Source organism: Salvelinus namaycush, chromosome 41 (genome assembly GCF_016432855.1).
Source record: "Salvelinus namaycush isolate Seneca chromosome 41, SaNama_1.0, whole genome shotgun sequence".
Taxonomy (NCBI): domain Eukaryota; kingdom Metazoa; phylum Chordata; class Actinopteri; order Salmoniformes; family Salmonidae; genus Salvelinus; species Salvelinus namaycush.
This window is the reverse complement of record NC_052347.1, coordinates 11189657-11211766: the sequence shown is the minus strand read 5'-3', so window position 1 is coordinate 11211766 and position 22110 is coordinate 11189657. Positions and strand designations below refer to the sequence as shown.

Sequence of the window (22110 nt, the reverse complement as noted above, 5' to 3'; positions counted from 1 at the left end):
AGGCTATCTGTTATCAAGCTACATGCCTCTATCCTGAATTAATAGGAAAGATAGGCACCATCTCATTTCATAATTTTAGTACCTATTTTATTTCCCTATTCATATGGAATTGATGCATAAACTGTAACTTGATCCACACAACAGATGGCATGAAACAGGCTCATCTCAACATTGAACCAACAGAGAACGTGCTTTAAATCTCTTTAAATAATTGGGGATCTGATATCCAGAAGATGTCTGTGCACCTATTTGTGTGATGGTTAGGAAATTATATAGTATATTGCAAGAATCTGGGACTGGGACAGTGTAGTTTTATGTAACAGTTGAATGGACAGGAAAGATCTGAATTGGAAATGAAAGCCTTCTGCAGTTTGGTTGGGGAATATCTACACCTTCATCTGTGTGCATAAATGGTTCCAAATATGGCACTCCGGCCATTAATTACACAGCAAGGGGCTTCTAAAATAGCTAAAAGAAGACATATTTCTTATATTTCTTCTACAGTACCAAAAACCAAACAAGATAAGTACAAGATTGGAAAAACGACAATGGTTTCTAAAGGAAATAGGATTATGTTTTTCAACCAAAATATGTAGAGCCTCATTAAATAATAATTTAATTGATAACACAAATAATTTGCATACACAGACTTGCCCCAACCACACTCTTATCGTAGGGTAATTTGATAGAATGTTTATTTAATTTCTCCATGTACAACACACAGTGGTGACCCGCCATTCCGGGCAGGCCCACCAGTTTTTTTTGTGTGCCTGTTTTGCATGTTATTTTGGCCTTAATATGTGTCACATATCAGTTTGCAAACAATGTAAAAAAAAATACTTTTATAATTGAGTTAATAAAGCCACATACAAACATGGTCTCTTTTTTGCTTTTTTGAATAAAGCAGCTCCAAAATGCAGGTGTTTCAGCCTAGCTCAGTGCTTTCTGTGGTGGTGGTGGGGCAGCCAGCGAAAATACGGAGCATAGGGGTTGGTAATGTTCTCTAGTTGCACCGTTATTGGCTCAGTGTTCTGTCACTCATGGGGCCACTACGTCACTACAAAATCTACGGGGAGAGCTCGAAAATTCAAGCCCCTTAGGTGCTGCCATAGAGTTACATTAGAAGTACCCTTCCAAGAAGTCTCAAGGTCATTGGCCACAGTTAAATTATGTCAAATCACGTTATATCTACAGTAGCTTTGATTGGACTGATAATGTTACATCATATTTCAAAATCTTAGCTAGCAATCATCATCATGAATCAAGTCGACAATCTACTGGCAAATCCTTTTCAATCCTTGTCATATGAAGAGAAATTATGAAGAGAAATTATAGATAAAACGTATTGGTGCTCATCGGCCATTGGACATAAACATTACACAACAAGTTGGAAATCGCAAATTCAACAATGAGTGGTTTGGAAGGAATCAGTGGCTAACTGCAAGCATTGCAAAGCAATCACTAGCATGCTATTCAATGGAGTGGATGTGTGGTCCAAGTCTGGGTTTAAGGGTCTCTTTTCCAAGCTTAAAAGGATAAACATTCAACATTGGCCATGCTGTTAATCCAGCATGACTTCTGCCGCTTTCAAAACAACTGGAAACTCGGAACTGGGAAATCTCAGACTTCAGTGAGTTTAAGACAACTGGGAACTCGGGGAAAAATGAGCTCCGACTGGGAAAATACATTTTGAATGGTCATCCAACTCGGAATTCCAAGTCGGGAACTCGGGCCTCTTTCTAGAGCTCCACCCTGAAGATCACTAACGTCATGATTAGACCTTGCTTTTTTTCCGAGTTCCCAGTTGTCTTGAAAGCACCATAAATTCAGAGAATGCCAGACTTTGATGACAAAATTTGCTAAACGAAGGACTGCCGCGCCACCTTCCTGTTCAAGTGAGCACAGCACAACAAGGTGAGACATTTTTTTATTGTATGCTGCTGCATAAATTATGTAATATGCCAGGGATATATGTATACTGTAGCTAAGAAAGTAATACTAAGTGTATGTTGTGTAGTAAGCTGTTAGTAGACGATGTGCCTCACCCTAATAATTTGGTCGCTTTTCCTCTCATAATTTAGCCTACTGTTCTGACCTGGTGGTTCACATGTAGCCTATAGCCTGTTATAGAGAAATGTCATCATCAAATATTGTAAGAGCTTTCATTGTCTGCGTATATGCCCCCTTTATATGCTTATGTGCTCAGAAAACTTGGAAAAATGTAAGAACGGCCCATGTTCTGAATTCTGTCGCTGTACATTTCAAAAGTGCTGAATAAATAATTATATTGACTATGTCCATCCTAACTCGCTCATTACTGTCCTAATCGAAATTACGGATTGCCTCATATCCGCTCGTCATTCCCTTATGCCATAGTTTGTACATCTCAATTATCAGTAGAAACCACATTTATTTAAGCAAGTCAGCCATATCAGCTACACTACCATTCAAATGTTTGGGGTCACTTAGTAATGTCCTTGTTTTTGAAAAAAAAGCACATTTTTTGTCCATTAAAATAACATCAAATTGATCAGAAATACAGTGTAGACAATGTTAATGTTGTAAATGACTATAGTAGCTGGAAACGGCTGATTTTTTATGGAATATCTACATAGGCGTACAGAGGCCCATTATCAGCAACCATCCCTCCTGTGTTCCAATGGCACGTTGTGTTAGCTAATCCAAGTTTATCATTTTAAAAGGCTAATTGATAATTAGAAAACCCTTTTGCAATTATGATAGCACAGCTGAAAACTGTTGTGCTGTTTAAAGAAGCAATAAAACTGGCCTTCTTTAGACTAGTTGAGTATCTTGAGCATCAGCATTTGTGGGTTCGATTTCAGGCTCAAAATGGCCAGAAACAATGAACTTTCTCCTGAAACTCATCAGTCTGTTCTTGCTCTGAGAAATGAAGGCTATTCCATGCGAGAAATTGCCAAGAAACTGAAGATCTCGTACAACGCTGTGTACTACTCCCTTCACAGAACAGCGCAAACTGGCCCTAACCAGAATAGAAAGAGGAATGGGAGGCCCCGGTGCACAACTGAGCAAGAGGACAAGTACATTAGAGTGTCTAGTTTGAGAAACAGATGCCTCACATGTCCTCAACTGGTAGCTTCATTAAATAGTACCCGCAAAACACCAGTCTCAACGTCAACAGTGAAGAGGCGACTCCAGGATGCTAGGCAGTTCAACAAGCTGCACCTTTGAAAGCATCTTGACTGGCTGTATCACCGCTTGTTACGGCAACTGCAAGGCAGCCGACCGCAAGGCGCTACAGAAGTTGGTAAGTACGGCCCAGTACATCACTGGGGCCAAGCTCCCTGCAATCTAGGACCTCTATACTAGGCGGTGTCAGAGGAAGGCCCAATTTTAAAAAAAGAATTCCCAAGCCATAGACTGTTCTCTCTGCTACCGCATGGCAAACGGTACCAGTGCACAAAGTGGTGGAAGCAGCAGGATCCTAAACAGCTTCTACCCCAAGCCATAAGAATGCTAAACAAGACTGATAAATAGCTAATCAAATGGATAACCAGAGTACTGCATTGACTATTTCTTACACTAACTCTCTTGCACTAACTATGCACACACACTGGACCACACAGTCACATATACTTACACTGACACCCCAACATACACACACTACACACGCCCACACATGCATACTGACTCCACACGCGCACACACACACACAAAGCCCTTTACAGTGGGTATCATAAGTATTCACTTAAGAGACTGTCCCCAGTCCACCTGGTCGTGCTGCTGCTCCAGTTTCAACTGTTCTGCCTGTGGCTATGGAACTCTGACCTGTTCACCGGACGTGCTACCTTGTCCCGGACCTGCTGTGTTCGACTCTCTATCTCTACCGCACCTGCTGTCTCTAACTCTGAATGATCGGCTATGAAAAGCCAACTGACATTTACTCCTGAGGTGCTGACCTGTTGCACCCTCTACAACCACTGTGATTATTATTATTTGACCCTGCTGGTCATCTATGAACGTTTGAACATCTTGGCCATTTACTGTTATAATCTCCAACCGGCACAGCCAGAAGAGGACTGGCCACCCCTCAGAGCCTGGTTCCTCTCTAGGTTTCTTCCTAGGTTTTTCCTAGCCACCCAGACAGGAAGACCATGTCAGTGACTCCACTTTGACATTACAGAGTATTTTGTGCAGATCGTTGACAAACAAATTACAATTAAATCCATTTTAATTCCAATTTGTAACACAATAAAATGTGAAGAAATTCAAGGGTGTGAATACTTATGATAGGCACTGTATGTGACAACAACCTTCAGACACTTATTTAGTGAGTAAACCTGTGGGTGAACAAAGTGGGAGTGAACTACAAGCTCCTGATGGATCCATAACCGAATATGTAGAGGGTTTTGTTATGCCAACCAAAAGTATACAAATGTAAAAATAGTTTCATATGAGACACTTGTTAGAACCCTTAACTCACCTGTCAAACCTTGTGAAGTCTCGAAATGCAATCAATGTTGGTTTTGCTGTCCAATTCCATGATTGATGGCCACAACACTGCAATCACTATGCCCTTGGATCTGAAGCTTGAAGACTCAAGTGCAACAATAATACACACATAAATATGGGTGTATTGTATTTACTTGCTTTAGACTTGGTGGAGGACAATCACATCACCCCCAACTAACCTTTGCACTATGTGGACAAATGAAGATGCTGATGCACTTTCACCTCATAATAGCTAGCCCATTACTAAAGGCTGCCTTGATTTTGGTTGGGGTAAGTCTTACATGTTGATGGTGTTTGAAGATAGGGCTAAGACTTCGTGAACTTTGTCATGAGTGTAGAAAGGTACGATGTTGTTCAAGTAAATAAACAGGCTAAAAGCAGCATGATGAGATTCAGCACCATGGACAGCGGCGGGAATAGGAAATCCGGCACCTGGACAGTGGAGAGCGACTGTCTCGCGCAATGGTCACTCCCCAGTCCACACTGGGTGAATCCCATTTAATAGGCTAGAAAGACTATTGATAATGTTCAGATGCGAGGAGCTGTAGTTGGGGATTTGATAGAGAATATCATGGCAATGCCTTTTTATAACAGAGACGTTCTACCACAGAACCTCTACAGTGCTAGGTGACCTCTAAAGTGCTATGTGGACGCATGGAGGCGCTGATGCACTACCATGCCCATGAGATGCCAATCTGCAATTTTATGGGGGACAACTGTCTCTGGCAACCAGGGTACTTGTAGATTGTAATCAGACATCGAAATATCTAACGTCATAGGTACAACGTTCAGGTAATTTAGCTGATAATATAATCTCGTGACATTTTTCAGTAGACAAGCAACCTTGCAAAACCAGCAGTCAGTAGAAAGGCAGGACAGCTAACGTTACTGTTAGCGTAGCTAGCTAACAAACACATATTTGGGGGTTTAACGTAATGGATAAAAATGACACAACAACATACAGTGTACAACTGTATATATATACGACCTGTCAAGAGGAATGGCTCGCAATCTCAGCCCCATCATGTTAGGTAAGTGAAGCTCAGAAACGACAAATTCCCCAGATAATGAAGCTGTGTAGCTATAGTAGCTAGCTGCGGGTTGAGATTGATTGAGCACGTCGGCAAGCCTTTGATCCAGTTGATGGCTAGCTGGGTAGGCCAACATTACTCTTGCAATGCATAATTTTTTGTTTGTTATTTATTAACTTGCTAGCTGGTTCGCTACAACCTGCCAATTGAAGTACGTTTGAGCTTGGTTTATACAGTATAGCCTAGCTATTCAAAGGCTTATTCTTCAGAATTTCTTCAGAATAACGTTTACGTTAGCTAAAATACTAGCTAGCTAGCTAGCTAGACACAAGACAAGAGTGAAACAGGTGTGTGCGAGCTTGATTGACATGCATGCTAATCAGCAGCATCAAGCCTCGGTCACACACATACAGTTGAAGTCGGAAGTTTACATACACTTAGGCTGGAGTCCTTAAAACTCGTTTTTCAACCACTCCACACATTTCTTGTTAACAAACTATAGTTTTGGCAAGTCGGTTAGGACATCTACTTTGTGCATGACACAAGTAATTTTTCCAACAATTGTTTACAGACAGATTATTTCACATATAATTCACTGTATCACAATTCCAGTGGGTCAGAAGTTTACATACACTAAGTTGACTGTGCCTTTAAACAGCTTGGAAAATTCCCGAAAACGATGTCATGGCTTTAGAAACTTCTGGTAGGCTAATTGACATCATTTGAGTCAATTGGAGGTGTACCTGTGGATTTATTTCAAGGCCTACCTTTAAATTCAGTGCCTCTTTGCTTGACATAATGGGAAAATCCCCCAAAATCAGCCAAGACCTCAGACCTCTGTACAAACAATAGTACGCAAGTATAAACACCATGGGATCACGCAGCCGTCATACCCCTCAGGAAGGAGACGCGTTCTGTCTCCTAGAGACGAATGTACTTTGGTGCGAAAAGTGCAAATCAATTCCAGAACAACAGCAAAGGACCTTGTGAAGATGCTGGAGGAAACGGGGTACAAAAGTATCTATATCCACAGTAAAACGAGTCCTATATCGACATAACCTGAAAGGCCGCTCAGCAAGGAAGAAGCCACTGCTCCAAAACCGCCATAAAAAAGCCAGACTACGGTTTGCATCTGCACATGGGGACAAAGATCGCACTTTTTGGCGAAATGTCCTCTGGTCTGCTGGAACAAAAATAGAACTGTTTGGCCATAATGACCAACGTTATATTTGGAGGAAAAAGGGTGAGGCTTGCAAGCCGAAAAACACCATCCCAACCGTGAAGCACGGGGGTGGAAGCATCATGTTGTGGGGGTGCTTTGCTGCAGGAGGGACTGGTGCACTTCACAAAATAGATGGCATCATGAGGGAGGAAAATTATGTGGATATATTGAAGCAACATCTCAAGACATCAGTCAGGAAGTTAAAGCTTGGTTGCAAATGGGTCTTCCAAATGAACAATGACCCCAAGCATACTTCCAAAGTTGTGGCAAAATGGCTTAAGGACAACGAAGTCAAGGTGTTGGAGTGTCCATCACAAAGCCCTGACCTCAAACCTATAGAACATTTGTGGGTGTAATAGTATAACTTTATGGCGTCCCCTCGCCCCGACCCGGGCACGAACCTGGGACCCTCTGCACACATCAACAACAGCCACCCACGAAGCGTCGTTACCCATCGCTCCACAAAAGCCGCGGCCCTTGCAGAGCAAGGGGCAACACTACTTCTAGGTTTCAGAGCAAGTGACGTAACTGATTGAAACGCTATTAGCGCGTACCCGCTAACTAGCTAGCCATTTCACATCCGTTACACTCACCCCCTTTCAACCTCCTCCTTTTCCGCAGCAACCAGTGATCCGGGTCACGGCACCAATGTAACAGTATAACTTTATGGTGTCCCCTCGCCCCGACCCGGGCACGAACCTGGGACCCTCTGCACACATCAACAACAGCCACCCACGAAGCGTCGTTACCCATCGCTCCACAAAAGCCGCGGCCCTTGCAGAGCAAGGGGCAACACTACTTCTAGGTTTTAGAGCAAGTGACGTAACTGATTGAAACGCTATTAGCGCGTACCCGCTAACTAGCTAGCCATTTCACATCCGTTACATGGGCAGAACTGAAAAAGCGTGTGCGAGCAAGGAGGCCTACAAACCTGACTCAGTTACACCAGTTCTGTCAGGAGGAATGGGCCAAAATTTACAAACAATCTAAAGGCAATGCTACCAAATACTAATTGAGTGTATGTAAACTTCTGACCCACTGGGAATGTGATGAATGAAATAAAAGCTGAAATAAATCATTCTCTCTACTATTATTCTGACATTTCACATTCTTAAAATAGTGGTGATCCTAACTGACCTAAAACAGGGAATTTTTACAAGGATTAAATGTCAGGAATTGTGAAACTGAGTTTAAATGTATTTGGCTAAGGTGTATGTAAACTTCCGACTTCAACTGTATATATATTTTAATGTGTTACAGGAAAACAACTTGATGGCATTTGGTAAGAATTCTCCCACCTATAATTTTGTGACAATACAATTAATCCACACAATGTTGTCTTTACTGTCACTGCAATTCTTCAAATGATTGTTTTCATGTCCATATTGTAACCATCCATTACTGTACACTCAGTCTTGTGTTTCAATTCTCACAGGCACTCAGCCATTGTGGTTTATGGAGACGAGTTCTACTTTGGAGGAGTGGGTATTTCCAGCTGCTCACTGGTAAGCCTAAAATGATGTATTGGCTAATATCCTCCTAATATTTGCTAAGACCTACTTCAGTGTGCCCTCTACTCTTTATCATAGGTTTGCACTAGCTGACAGTAAGACTCGGCCTACATTGGTATGACCTTCAAAGAGGAGGGAAGTTAAACACATTGGATATACAGAGAAGTGGGGGTTGGGGGTTGGTGTTTTGTGGTGGGTTGGTGTTTTGTTGGATAATATGGACTTTGTGTTTTAGGGTGGAACAATGCTTGGTTCCCCAGACACTGTGGTGGAATTGGGAAACACAGAGGTGACAGAGGAGTTCTTCATGGACTACCTGTCCTTGCTAGGAGACAACACATACAGGTGTGTATGTGTCACAAAAAAACACACCTTGGTGGACACATCAGCCATGAACACAACATAGCAGTGATAGCTGATTTAGATCTGAGATTGCTTTCTGTTCTTATTCTTCCATAGAGGCGACAAGTATAGGTTGTTTGAGCACAACTGTAACACTTTCACTAATGAGGTGGCCCAGTTCTTAACAGGCCGGAAGATCCCTTCTTACATCACAGACCTGCCCTCCGAAGTGCTCTCCACGTGAGTCTACATACTTAGTAGCTGAGCGACAGATACTAGTAATGCATTACTGACTTGTGTACCTCTCTGACCCTCTGCCCTGTTCCTCTGTCTAACCATTTAGACCCTTTGGTCAGATACTCCGGCCTATACTGGAACTCCATCCACATCTCTCCTCCTGGGGGGAACATCATCAATGGTCGCCACAGCTAAACTGCCTGAACTGCACACAGTAGTATTTAGATATGTTCTAATTTACATTTTCAAAACGGGGGTGGGTTATTGACGAAACCGTGGAGGGTGAATCTCAGTGAGTCACACTGCTTTTGTACTGCGTATGCTTGGTTTTAGTATGATTGTTTTGTAACTCCCCACCAGCAATGCTCTCGCCTTTTAGTACATTTTAAAAAATTTATTCCGTTTTTGTTTTCGGACCTTCCTTATTGCCTCTAATGGTATGATCCTGATCTGAGGGAAAGTTGCACTACATTAACTTTCTCACAAATCCTCCAATATCATCAATATGATTTTTAAGAAGGTTGGCGTGTATCTCAAGTCAGGGTTTCAGCATGACTTCCAATGGACTACTCCACCTTCCACCAGATGGTGTGTGCTATATACACCTCTATGCCTTCACCTCTCTCACCTTAGTGTTAATGATGCTGATAGTGTGATATGAATGCTGAAGTGCACAAAATCTACATTAGTTCTCTGGATGAAGAAACAGACCATGCGTATCTTGTATGTGTTTGAAATCATCTCAGAAATGTAATTTTATTATGAAAAGGTTTGTACAATTTTGGGGTCAGGTTTGGGGTCAAATCATACATATTCTTGTATAATTGTCATTGGGCCATCAGTGGGAGCAATAACTCTTCACATATCTATACTTATTAGACTAGGCATATTAAATGCACATATTCACTGCAACTCCTAGCACTGGTTAACTATAGCATCATTCAGTAGAACAGTACAGTAAACTGTATGTTCTATAAAAGACAGCACCTCTGGTATCGCATCAGACAGGTAATTACAGCATAACATGTCTCAAATGCCATGATGACACTATCTCTTCATAAAAGAATGACTCCACCAATAGGTGCTTGTCTCCTTCACTAAAACATACAAGGCCCTTCACCTTGGTATGCTGCTCACATAACCACCGTCAACAATCAACCTGACCAATGAAATGTATTGTACACCTCATTCCTATTTGTAATATTATTTATTTTAGGATCAGTTGCTGGCTGCTAAATGTAATGATACATTTAAGTTAATAATTATGAATACAATATTAGTTATGTATGGTTATTTATGTATGGATGATATTGTTTTTGCACATTGTTTGCTTGTTAGTTTTGTAATTGTATCTATAAATAAAGCCATTCTTTACAAATGTTACTATGTGCGCAGTTCTGCGAAAGTGTCTGTGTTGCTCTTCCAGTGTTAGGCATGCAAAGTATTGGTCCCTCAAGCTGGATTTGAAACATGTTTTTGATCCATTAAAGGAACTACAGTTCATTAGATAAAGGGTCTCCATATTCTATCTAAAGCACAATTTTAGACTGACTTCTTCCTGTTTTGATGTTGATTAGATGTTGCAGTTCACACGGCTGTTGTCAGCAGGACCAACCAGATCACTAGTAATCATGTGAAGGATAAATTGTCCAAACAAACTTCAGTGACCTTGACTGAAGCATCATTTGCTCAGGCTACTGTCACAGTGTGTTAGAGGACAAAGTCTTCAGTCATACTTTTTGCATGCTTGTTATGTTTGTGTCATAACATAATAGTTGTTTTGTTGTCATGGCTCTGTCTTTAAGTGTTTGTAAAACTTTATATGAAAGTACAGCTGTCAACAAGATTGCGTTTATCTGCTTCTTATCTGAACCTAGAAATCCACAGTTCAGTGCAATAACAAAGCATTAATGGATTTTATTTTCATGCAGAATATGGATGATATTATGTAGAAAATGTTGTTGGGGAAACTACAAGTCATGATCTAATAGTCCTTGTTTTATTACCTCATTGCTCCATCCTTGTAAGAGCTGAAGACACACAACGCACCCATGGATAAATTCAAGCGCATGTGAAGAGAGAGCACTTGGGCTGTGCTTTGGTGACAGACCTGACAAGACAAATAACACCATGTTTGCATTTTGGGAACACAAAAGTAGGTATGAGGCTTGGTGCTGTTCTGGGGAAGGCTACCTTGAGGTGCTATGGCTATTTATCTTCACCCCAATCCCCCCATCTCTGCTCTACACCAACTTCTTAGACTGGTGTCGGAAATGTTGAGGGGGCAAAGTTGTTAACATGGCACTACCTCTGTGAGAAAGACTCTGAGTCACACTCACCCTCCCCAGTGACAAACCGTTATATGACAGACATTTTTTATTTATTTCCTTTAATGTGACTCAAAGGGGTCTTGGACGAGTATCCAAAGGGATGGAAGGTGGTGACGAAGAGGCAACTCTAGGTAAACACCACCTACAGTGGTTGGAGTTGGAGTTCTGGTCATGAATCTATTCTAGGAGGAGCCACTGTAATAGGAACTTGACTTGGACTGCTACATTTGCATAAGTACATATAGGTGTTGCTAGTTAATATTATGTGTGTGAGGACAGACGCTGGGAGACGAGAAGCAAGTACAGGGAGTGAATATTTAATAAATGACAGACATGAAACAAAACACGGACAGCGTCTGAACAAGGGAAACATAACGACATTAATGCTGACACGTGTCAGGTTTTGGTCATGACTGTTCGGGTTTTGGTCACTAGATGTCCCCATTGCACCTTTTTTGTACCTTTTGTTTTTCTTGCTCTAATTATTGTTTGCACCTGTAGGTCATTCCCTTGTTAGTATTTAAACCCTGTGTGTTCCTCAGTTCCTTGCTCAGTGTTTGTAAGTTAGCACCCAGCCCCAGCCCAAGCCTTGTTTTATATAGATATTTCTCTTGTTGGATTTTCCAGAGGTTCTCTGGTTTAGTTCTTGTGTATTATTTGAGTAGTCTTTTGAGGTTTGTTTTTCCCTGCTGTTTTTTACCACTTTGTGGAGTTTCTTTTGTATTTTGGAGGATTTCCACTTTGTGCCTCTTGGCTTTATTTTTGGACATTGTGGATTTAGTTTCTTTGCCTGAAGATTTTGTTCTTTAATTAAACCACCATCTCTAATACTGCTGTGTCTGCCTCATCTTCTGGGTTCTGACGATTATTAGTGACTGTTTCTCGCACCGGGTCGTGACAGAAACACTGAGCCCTCCAAAATACAAAAGAAACTCCACAAAGTGGTAAAAAACAGCAGGGAAAAACAAACCTCAAAAGACTACTCAAATAATACACAAGAACTAAACCAGAGAACCTCTGGAAAATCCAACGAGAAATATCTATATAAAACAAGGCTTGGGCTGGGGCTGGGTGCTAACTTACAAACACTGAGCAAGGAACTGAGGAACACACAGGGTTTAAATACTAACAAGGGAATGACCTACAGGTGCAAACAATAATTAGAGCAAGAAAAACAAAAGGTACAAAAAAGGTGCAATGGGGACATCTAGTGACCAAAACCCGAACAGTCATGGCCAAAACCTGACAGAATCCCCCTCCTAGGAACGGCTCCTGACGTTCCTACCAGCCTTCTCAGGGTGGAGGGTCCTGAACTGACGAATGAGGTCAGGGTCCAGTATGTCCTTGGCAGGAACCCAGGAGCGCTCCTCGGGACCGTAGCCTTCCCAGTCCACCAGATACTGCCAGGACCGCTGCACCCGGCGGGAATCCAGTATCCGGTGGACGGTATAAGCCGACTGGCCACCGATGACACGGGGCGGAGGGGGAGGTCTGCCTGCCGGGATAAGGGGAGAAAAAACAACAGGTTTTAATAAAGAAATGTGAAATGTTGGATTGATCTTAAGGGATCTGGGTAAGTGCAGGCGAAAATTAACGGGATTGACTCTCCTGGCAATCTTAAAGGGACCGATGAACCTCTGGGACAGCTTGCGAGACTCCACCCGTAGTGGTAAGTTCTTAGTTGAGAGCCATACTCTCTGGCCGGGGTACAGGGTAGGACCGGGACGGCGACGTCTGTTGGCTTGTCGTTGGTACTGCTGAGAGGAACGCAGAAGATTAAGACGTGCCTTCTTCCACGTAAGCCGACAGCGTCTGATGAACCTCGAGGCTGAAGGCACTCTGACTTCTGCCTCCTGGTCCGGGAACAATAGAGGCGCATAGCCAAACTGACACTACCAACGGCGGATGAACCTTTTGTGGTGGAGGTAGACGCATCAGAGGTTGGGGTTGGAGCTGTCCTGTCTCAGAGGGGTGAAGACAAGAAGCTTCATCCTTGCGCCTTCTTCTCTCACCGGCTTACCCCGGCCGAGAGGAATTACGATGTGGGGGATCGTGAACTCCTAGCGGTTAAGATGGCATTGAAGGAATGGAGACACTGGCTCGAGGGGGCTTCTCAACCGTTTCAAGTGCTTACGGACCACAAAAATCTGGAGTATATCCAGCAGGCGAAGCGGTTGAACTCCAGACAAGCTCGATGGTCTCTTTTCTTCAGCCGATTTCAGTTTATCCTCACCTATAGACCCGGGTCGAAGAATCTCAAACCGGACGCCTTGTCACGAATCTACTCTCCTGCCATTCGAGAAGATACTGACATGACTGTCCTTCCGGCCGCTAAGATCGTGGCTCCGATCTCGTGGCAAGTGGAGGATACCGTGAAACAAGCTCAAGCCATCGAACCGGGCCCTGGAGGAGGTCCTGCTAATCGGTTGTTTGTTCCCAAGGCAGCAAGGTCCCAAGTCCTTCTGTGGGGGCACTCCTCTCGCCTCACCTGTCACCCGGGCGTAGGTCGCACCTTGGAGTTCATCCAGCGTAAGTTCTGGTGGCCCACCATAAAAGAAGACGTTGCCACTTTCGTCAAGGCCTGTTCCGTGTGCTGCCAGGGCAAATCTTCTCACCTCCGCCCTCAAGGACTCCTTCACCCTCTATCTATTCCCCACCGACCCTGGTCCCATATCTCGTTGGACTTTATTACTGGCCTTCCTCCGTCCCATGGTAATACTACGATCCTAGTCATCATCGACAGGTTTTCTAAGGCGGCCAGGTTTGTTCCCTTGACCAAATTACCTTCTGCCAAGGAAACAGCTGAGTTGGTGATTAACCATGTGTTCCGAGTCTTTGGGATTCCGCAAGATATGGTTTCCGACAGAGGTCCCCAGTTCGCCTCAAGGTTTTGGAAGGCCTTCTGCCAACTCATAGGGGCCACGGCCAGTTTATCTTCAGGGTACCATCCGGAGTCCAATGGCCAAACTGAGAGGATGAATCAGGAGCTGGAAACCACCCTCAGATGCATGGTTTCCAACAACCCGTCCACATGGTCATCCTTCATTGTTTGGGCCGAGTACGCGCACAACACCTTGTGCTCCTCCTCCACTGGTATATCCCCGCATGAGTGTCAGTTTGGCTATGCGCCTCTATTGTTCCCGGACCAGGAGGCAGAAGTCAGAGTGCCTTCAGCCTCGAGGTTCATCAGACGCTGTCGGCTTACGTGGAAGAAGGCACGTCTTAATCTTCTGCGTTCCTCTCAGCAGTACCAACGACAAGCCAACAGACGTCGCCGTCCCGGTCCTACCCTGTACCCCGGCCAGAGAGTATGGCTCTCAACTAAGAACTTACCACTACGGGTGGAGTCTCGCAAGCTGTCCCAGAGGTTCATCGGTCCCTTTAAGATTGCCAGGAGAGTCAATCCCGTTAATTTTCGCCTGCACTTACCCAGATCCCTTAAGATCAATCCAACATTTCACATTTCTTTATTAAAACCTGTTGTTTTTTCTCCCCTTATCCCGGCAGGCAGACCTCCCCCTCCGCCCCGTGTCATCGGTGGCCAGTCGGCTTATACCGTCCACCGGATACTGGATTCCCGCCGGGTGCAGCGGTCCTGGCAGTATCTGGTGGACTGGGAAGGCTACGGTCCCGAGGAGCGCTCCTGGGTTCCTGCCAAGGACATACTGGACCCTGACCTCATTCGTCAGTTCAGGACCCTCCACCCTGAGAAGGCTGGTAGGAACGTCAGGAGCCGTTCCTAGGAGGGGGATTCTGTCAGGTTTTGGCCATGACTGTTCGGGTTTTGGTCACTAGATGTCCCCATTGCACCTTTTTTGTACCTTTTGTTTTTCTTGCTCTAATTATTGTTTGCACCTGTAGGTCATTCCCTTGTTAGTATTTAAACCCTGTGTGTTCCTCAGTTCCTTGCTCAGTGTTTGTAAGTTAGCACCCAGCCCCAGCCCAAGCCTTGTTTTATATAGATATTTCTCTTGTTGGATTTTCCAGAGGTTCTCTGGTTTAGTTCTTGTGTATTATTTGAGTAGTCTTTTGAGGTTTGTTTTTCCCTGCTGTTTTTTACCACTTTGTGGAGTTTCTTTTGTATTTTGGAGGATTTCCACTTTGTGCCTCTTGGCTTTATTTTTGGACATTGTGGATTTAGTTTCTTTGCCTGAAGATTTTGTTCTTTAATTAAACCACCATCTCTAGTACTGCTGTGTCTGCCTCATCTTCTGGGTTCTGACGATTATTAGTGACTGTTTCTCGCACCGGGTCGTGACAACACGGGGATCAAACTGAGGAATAGACAGATATAGAGGAGGCAATCAATAAGTGATGGAGTACAGGTGAGTTCAATGAAGTGCTGATGCGCGTAACGATGGTGACAGGTGTGCGTAACGATGGGCAGCCTGGCGCCCTCGAGCACCTGAGAGGGAGCGGGAGCAGGTGAGACACCGTGTGGTAATAGTTAATACAAAATAAGGATTCATAATTAAAATCTCAGGTCAAGGTATTTGAGTTTGCAGAGTGCCCTAATACATTTAGGATTAATTAACTCAAACCAGGGGTTAAGATTTTAATTGAATGTACACACACACACACACACACACACACACACACACACACACACACACACACACACACACACACACACACACACACACACACACACACACACACACACACACACACACACACACACACACACACACGCACACACACACACACTACTCCTAAAATACTGCTTGTTCCTGCAGCTATGAATTTCACATTGAGGATAAAAAAAAAGGATAAAATTACACTGTTGCACAATACTATAGTATAGTACAGAGTACATGCCACTCTTTCTTGTAATACTTTGAATTTATACAAATTGTAATTGGCCAAGTTCAAGCACCCCATCACGCAAGTGCTCCACCATGTAGCAATCACATTTAGTTTGATGTAATGTTTATACTGTCCAATCAAGCTTGTTTAAACATCTCTTCGTCTATCTTAGGTGTCAGTTTGCTTGACTGCCAATTTTGTCACTCCGTACTCTCTCCAACATCCAGCGATTTCCGTTCCCCCCTCCCCCTCAGCAACATTGAGATTCCTTATGTAATGAAACGTACTATATAAAATACATATACATTATTATTATTAACCATTTGTGTCCTCTCAAATCCAACATTCAATTTACACTTTGTTTGTCTCAATGTGTGAGATTTAAATTTAGTCTCAAAGAAATGTAGCTTTTATCATGACAAAACAAATGCTAACTGTTTAAATAGGAAGAACCTTGACTCTCCACTTCCTCTCTCTAACTTTCCACCTCAGGAAGCGCCCAGCTGTCAGGGTCACCATATGGGAGATCCCATGAGAAACAGACTTGCCTGACCTCAGAGTCTGAGTCACGGCAGATACTCTAAACTCCCATGCACCTGCATACATACATAAATATAGGCATCTTTGTCCTCTCCTCCTTCTGGTGGGTCCATCACTGAGCCATTTCCTGAAATTCCCTTGGGTTGTCCCATCCGGAGAATGTGTGTGTGTGTGTATATGAGAGTGAATGAATGCTCTGTAATGGGAGCTCTGTGCAACCTTGCTAATGTCTTTAATAGTTTTGTTCATCAGATCATAAACGTTCTACCCTCTGGCAACTACCTGCCTGTATAAATATTGTAATGGCTTGCTGCACATTTCGCACATATACCCATGCACGAGTGTATGCACACAGGTGATCAAGCACACACACTACAAATGTACTAGCACTTTGAGATTTGTGCTGTTACTCTTTTTTTCTTGGACAACATCCTGCTCTGAGGACACGATTGGAAAGCATTGCATCAAAATGAGCTGGATTCAGGAAATTGCCTTTTTTCCCCATCCGCACTTACAGTACACAGGGTCGTTCCACCAATTAGGTCCCTTTTGTCATAAAGAGCACATGCTCAACTTAATAAAACATCGTTTTTCCCATCTCAAGAGGTTTAAAAAAAATACAATAGTAACTGCCTATTAAGTGCCAAATAAGGTAACAGGGTTGACCGTAACAGTGTTGTGTGTGTGATTTCATCTTAAATCAGCCATAAATCCTCTTGTGACAGGGGGAATGGAAGCTTGTTGTGTGTAACATGGAGGGGCAGTTGACAAAAATAATCATTGTGAAAACATTTCTTCCTATGGGTAACAGGGTTGTCGTTTTATGCTCGTTTTCCACCACAAAACACAAAAAAATTCCCCAAAAACCTGCTTTTACAGTATTACTTGACTATTAGCTGTTCAATGTTTCTTTAGAAACAATGATTTAAAAAGCAATAGTTTCACCATATTAAAACAAGAGGGTTGACCTTGAATAGTTTCACCATATTAAAACAAGAGGGTTGACCTTGAATAGTTTCACCATATTAAAACAAGAGGATTGACCTTGAATAGTTTCACCATATTTAAACAACAGGGTTGACCTTAAAATGAGGGAAATTATTATAATGTTGGGAACATAAATATAATAAATAAATAATAATTTTCAGAAATGACTTTGTCAAAGCAACAAAATAACTAGGGCTTTACAGAGGGACATGTTCAAATGCTGACTTTTGGCACTTTAGCACTTTAGTCTTTATTCAAATAAAAAAATCTGTCAGATTTATTGAAGTTTCCATGTGGTCTATATTAACAGGCTTTTAAAATATTTGAGCACAATTTCTACTTAAAATATAAAAGGTACGCAAAAGTTACTCATTTCGTGGAACGACCCAACAGCAGTGGGCAAATCGATCTACAGTTATCCGCTTTGGCCGCTATCGCAATAACACAGAGCTTTACTCTGTATGACATGCCGAGTCCAGAGAGGTTATATACGATATCAACAAAATGGAAGGCTCATGGTACTTCACATGGAAAGCTCTGTCGATGCCTCTGTTCATGTCACAAAGAGCTGACAGGCAATAGGTTCTGTAAGGCAGTGGTTCCATAACATTTTTTAAGGAACTCAGTCCGGCTTTCAACTTACTCTTGAAAGTTGTAATAGTAGAATGCACAAGGTGCAATTCCGAAATTGGGTAGTGCATCATTAGTTTTCCTCTTGTCATGTCAGTCATTGCATACCTTAGAGAGCTACAGTGCATTTGGAAAGTATTCAAACCCCTTGACTTTTTCCACATTTTGTTACGTTACAGCCTTATTCTAAAATTGCTAAAATCACCCCCCCCCATCAGTCTACCCACAATACCTCATAATGACAAATCAAAAACTGAAACATCACATTTACATAAGCATTCAGAACGTTTAATCAGAACTTTGTTGAAGCACCTTTGGCAGCGATTACAGCCTCGAGTCTTCTTGGGTATGACGCTACAAGCTTGACACACCTGTATTTTGGGAGTTTCTCCCATTCTTCTCTGCAGATCCTCTCAAGCTCTGTCAGGTTGGATGGGGAGCATTGCTGCACAGATATTTTCACGTCTCTCCAGAGATGTTCGATCGGGTTCAAGTCTTGGCTCTGGCTGGGCCACTCAAGGACATTCAGAGACTTGTCCCGAAGCCACTCCTACGTTGTTTTGGCTGTGTGCTTAGGGTCTTTGTCCTGTTGGAAGGTGAACCTTTGCCCCAGTCTGAGGTCCTGAGCATACTGGAGCAGATTTTCATCAAGGATCTCTCTGTACTTTGCTATGTTTGTCATTGCCTCGATCCTGACTAGTCTCCCAGTCCCTGCCCCTGAAAAACATCCCCACAGCATGATGCTGCCACAACCATGCTTTACCGTAGGGAGGGTGCCAGATTTCCTTCAGACGTGATGCTTGGCATTCAGGCCAAAGAGTTCAATCTTGGTTTCATCAGACCAGAGAATCTTGTTTCTCATGGTCTGAGAGCCCTTTAGGTGCCTTTTGGCAAACTCCAAGCAGGCAGTCATGTACCTTTTACTGAGGAGTGGCTTCCGTCTGGCCACTCTACCATAAAGGCCTGATTGGTGGAGTGTTGCAGAGATGGTTGTCCTTCAGGTAGGTTTTCCCATCTCTACAGAGGAACTCTAGAGCTCTGTCAGAGTGACCATCGGATTGTTGGTCACCTCCCTGACCAAGGCCCTTCTCCCCCGATTGCTCAGTTTGGCCAGAGTTGGCCAGCTCTAGGAAGAGTCTTGGTGGCTCCAAACGTCTTCCATTTAAGAATGATGGAGGCCACTGTTTTCTTGGGGACCTTCAATGCTGCAGAAATGTTTTGGTACTCTTCCCCAGATCTGTGCCTCGACACAATCCTGTCTCTGAACTCTATGGACAATTCCTTCGACCTCATGGCTTGGTTTTTGCTCTAACATGCACTGTCAACTGTGGGACCTTAAATAGACAGGTGTGTGCCTTTCCAAATCATGTCCAATCAATTGAATTTACCTCAGGTGGACTCCAATCAAGTTGTAGAAACATCTCAAGGATGATCAATGGAAACAGGATGTACCTGAGATCAATTTTGAGTCTCATAGCAAAGGGTCTGAATACTTATGTAAATATGGTATTTGCAAAAATTTGCTAAAACCTGTTTTCACTTTGTCATTATGGGGTATTGTGTGTAGATTGCTGAGGAAAAATATGTATGTAATCCATTTTAGAATAAGACTGTAACGTAACAAAATGTTGAAAAAGTCAAGGGGTCTGAATACATTCCAAAGGCACTGTATTTATAACTTGTCAGAAATGTCCAGATCAACTAGCCCATGTCAGCCAATGTTTTTTAGCTAGGTTTTTTAGCCCATAGATTTTGTAGTAATGTTCCCCAATACTGGAGGGTATTGAAAAGTTTGGGAACCCCTGCACAAGACACATTACAAAACTAACACAGACCCTCTCTCTCGCTCTCTCTCTCACTCTGGCAGAACTAACATTCAGAAGGTATTGATATGCTTAATGGTGATGGGATTGACAAACCAGCCTGTGTTTGTTTGTGTATGTGAACAACTTAGTGTGTGGAATTTCCCCCTTGTTGCCATGGCTAAAACCCTAGTCTTGAAAAATTGATCCTAGGCAACACAGTGACTAGGCAACACAGTGACTAGGCAACACAGTGACTAGGGTCTGGTTTCAATGATGAACTCTTTCCCGTCAATAAAATACAAAATAGTAGCTAGCAAGATGGAGAACACGGAGGTTATTTTTAATGAGTGCGTTCATTTCACATCTACTTTCTTAACTAAAACCACTGCAAAGCAAAAAAGGTTTTGCTTGAAAACTTTGGCATGTCTGCCTCTTGATTTGTTGGGCGAGTCCCCGGGACATTTTTTTTCCCTTTATCGACTTAGGCAGTGACGTAGTTCCTCTATCCAAAAAGAGTCCATCATTGAAACCAGACCCTAGTCACTGTGTTGCCTAGTCACTGTGTCACTGTGTTGCCTAGTCACTGTGTTGCCTAGGTTCGAGTTTTCAAGACTACTAAAACCCCTCCGTTCTCAAAGTCCCCCCCCCCTCGCCGCTTCCCCTTCAAGTTAAGTGAAGGAAATGCAACGAAGGCCCATTAATTCCACCCATTAAGAGAGGGCTGCATAGTGCACACAGAGATGCCATGTGTCAGCCTAAAGGGAGTTGCTCTGGTCCCCAAAGTCCCACTTGCCTCTGGACTGGAGGCACCGCTTAGAGGGCAACTCTAATTACCCATGGGGCCCTGGGTCAGAAAGAGGGAAACCAAGAGCTCCATCATCAGCACTCTGGATTTTCCCCCAGTGTTTTATTATTTATTCACATTTCATCAAACATTAGTGAAACACCAGCTTTCCTTTCCCTCCTGCGCTGCCTTACAAGTGACTCTGTGACCTGCACTCAAGGACACCGCCAATCTCCACTCTATTAGAGAACCAGCTAGTTGAAATATGGCTGTTTAAAATTCCACTATGACACACCATTTAGATAATACGATGAGTATGCTTGGCTGTCACTGGGTGGCGCTAGCTGAGAGCAGTTGTAATGGGGGAGCCACTGATGAGGCTCTTTAATGGAGCGATCTCAAGACTATTGGATCTGAGTTTGATACATGTAGTCCAGAATGACATAACACTCTTTATGGTTGCTATAGTGTTACTAAAGTTCATGCTTTCCATTGCAACGAGAGACCCATCTCTCTTACTTTAATTTGAATGGAGGGAGAAGTCACATACTTTGTGAAGTGATAACATTCACCCTTGTTTAATGGGTTGTGACAGACACACAGGTTACAGAATATATTGATGCACACAGTACATCGTGGATCCGACATCAATTCATGTTCTCAACTTAGCGAATGGGAGCATCTGTAATAACCTTCCCTTTGTTCTGTTTTTGGGCAGATTGATGATGAGAGTTCCCTCAATGTTTCTTAAACGTTTCCCCCTGCATTGAATGTGAAGAGTATCAACCCTGTGTTGCAGAACTGGTTCCTGACATGTCTTTCTCTCCCTGCATGACCGCGACACGGGAACCCAAGGGCAGCTGCTGACCTCTGAATCAACAACATTGTGCTTTCAGACACAAGAAACACTACAGCTGAAAATTATTTAATTCATTCAACACCCTCTCTCTCAACTTTAAAAAACATATGCTGATGGGATGGGATGAGATGGTGACACAGTCACTCCATAGTGGTACCAATACCATTCCTGCTTCCTCTGTGGAGCGCTACAGGGTTTAACCACACCTAAAATCTGTGAGAATTGTTGATGAACTCATTGACTGCAGTTCTCTATGACCTGAAGGACTTACCTGCAGAGGAGTTCTTTCTGATGAAGAAGGCAACTTCTGGCGGATCCAGCTGTGGCAGGGTCAGAGTGTGTCCTCAGCAGGGTCATCGGGTCAGCATTTGTATGGGCTGATGGGTGGCGGAGCAGCGCGGTGCGTCTCAGTGTGGGAGAGGGGCATGACCCATAAAGGGTCAGGCTGACAGATGCCCGCTGTAAATAGGACATTAACTGGGGTGACCTGAGAGAATGGGGGGTAAGGAAGAGGAACTAGACGAGAAGAAAACAG

The 22110-nt window shown here is 43.3% G+C and overlaps 1 pseudogene; it reads left to right on the top strand.

Moving 5' to 3' along the window:
- The first annotated feature begins 4873 nt into the window (after positions 1–4873).
- LOC120033997 lies at positions 4874–9029 on the top strand (annotated as a pseudogene).
- The last annotated feature ends 13081 nt before the right edge of the window (positions 9030–22110 follow it).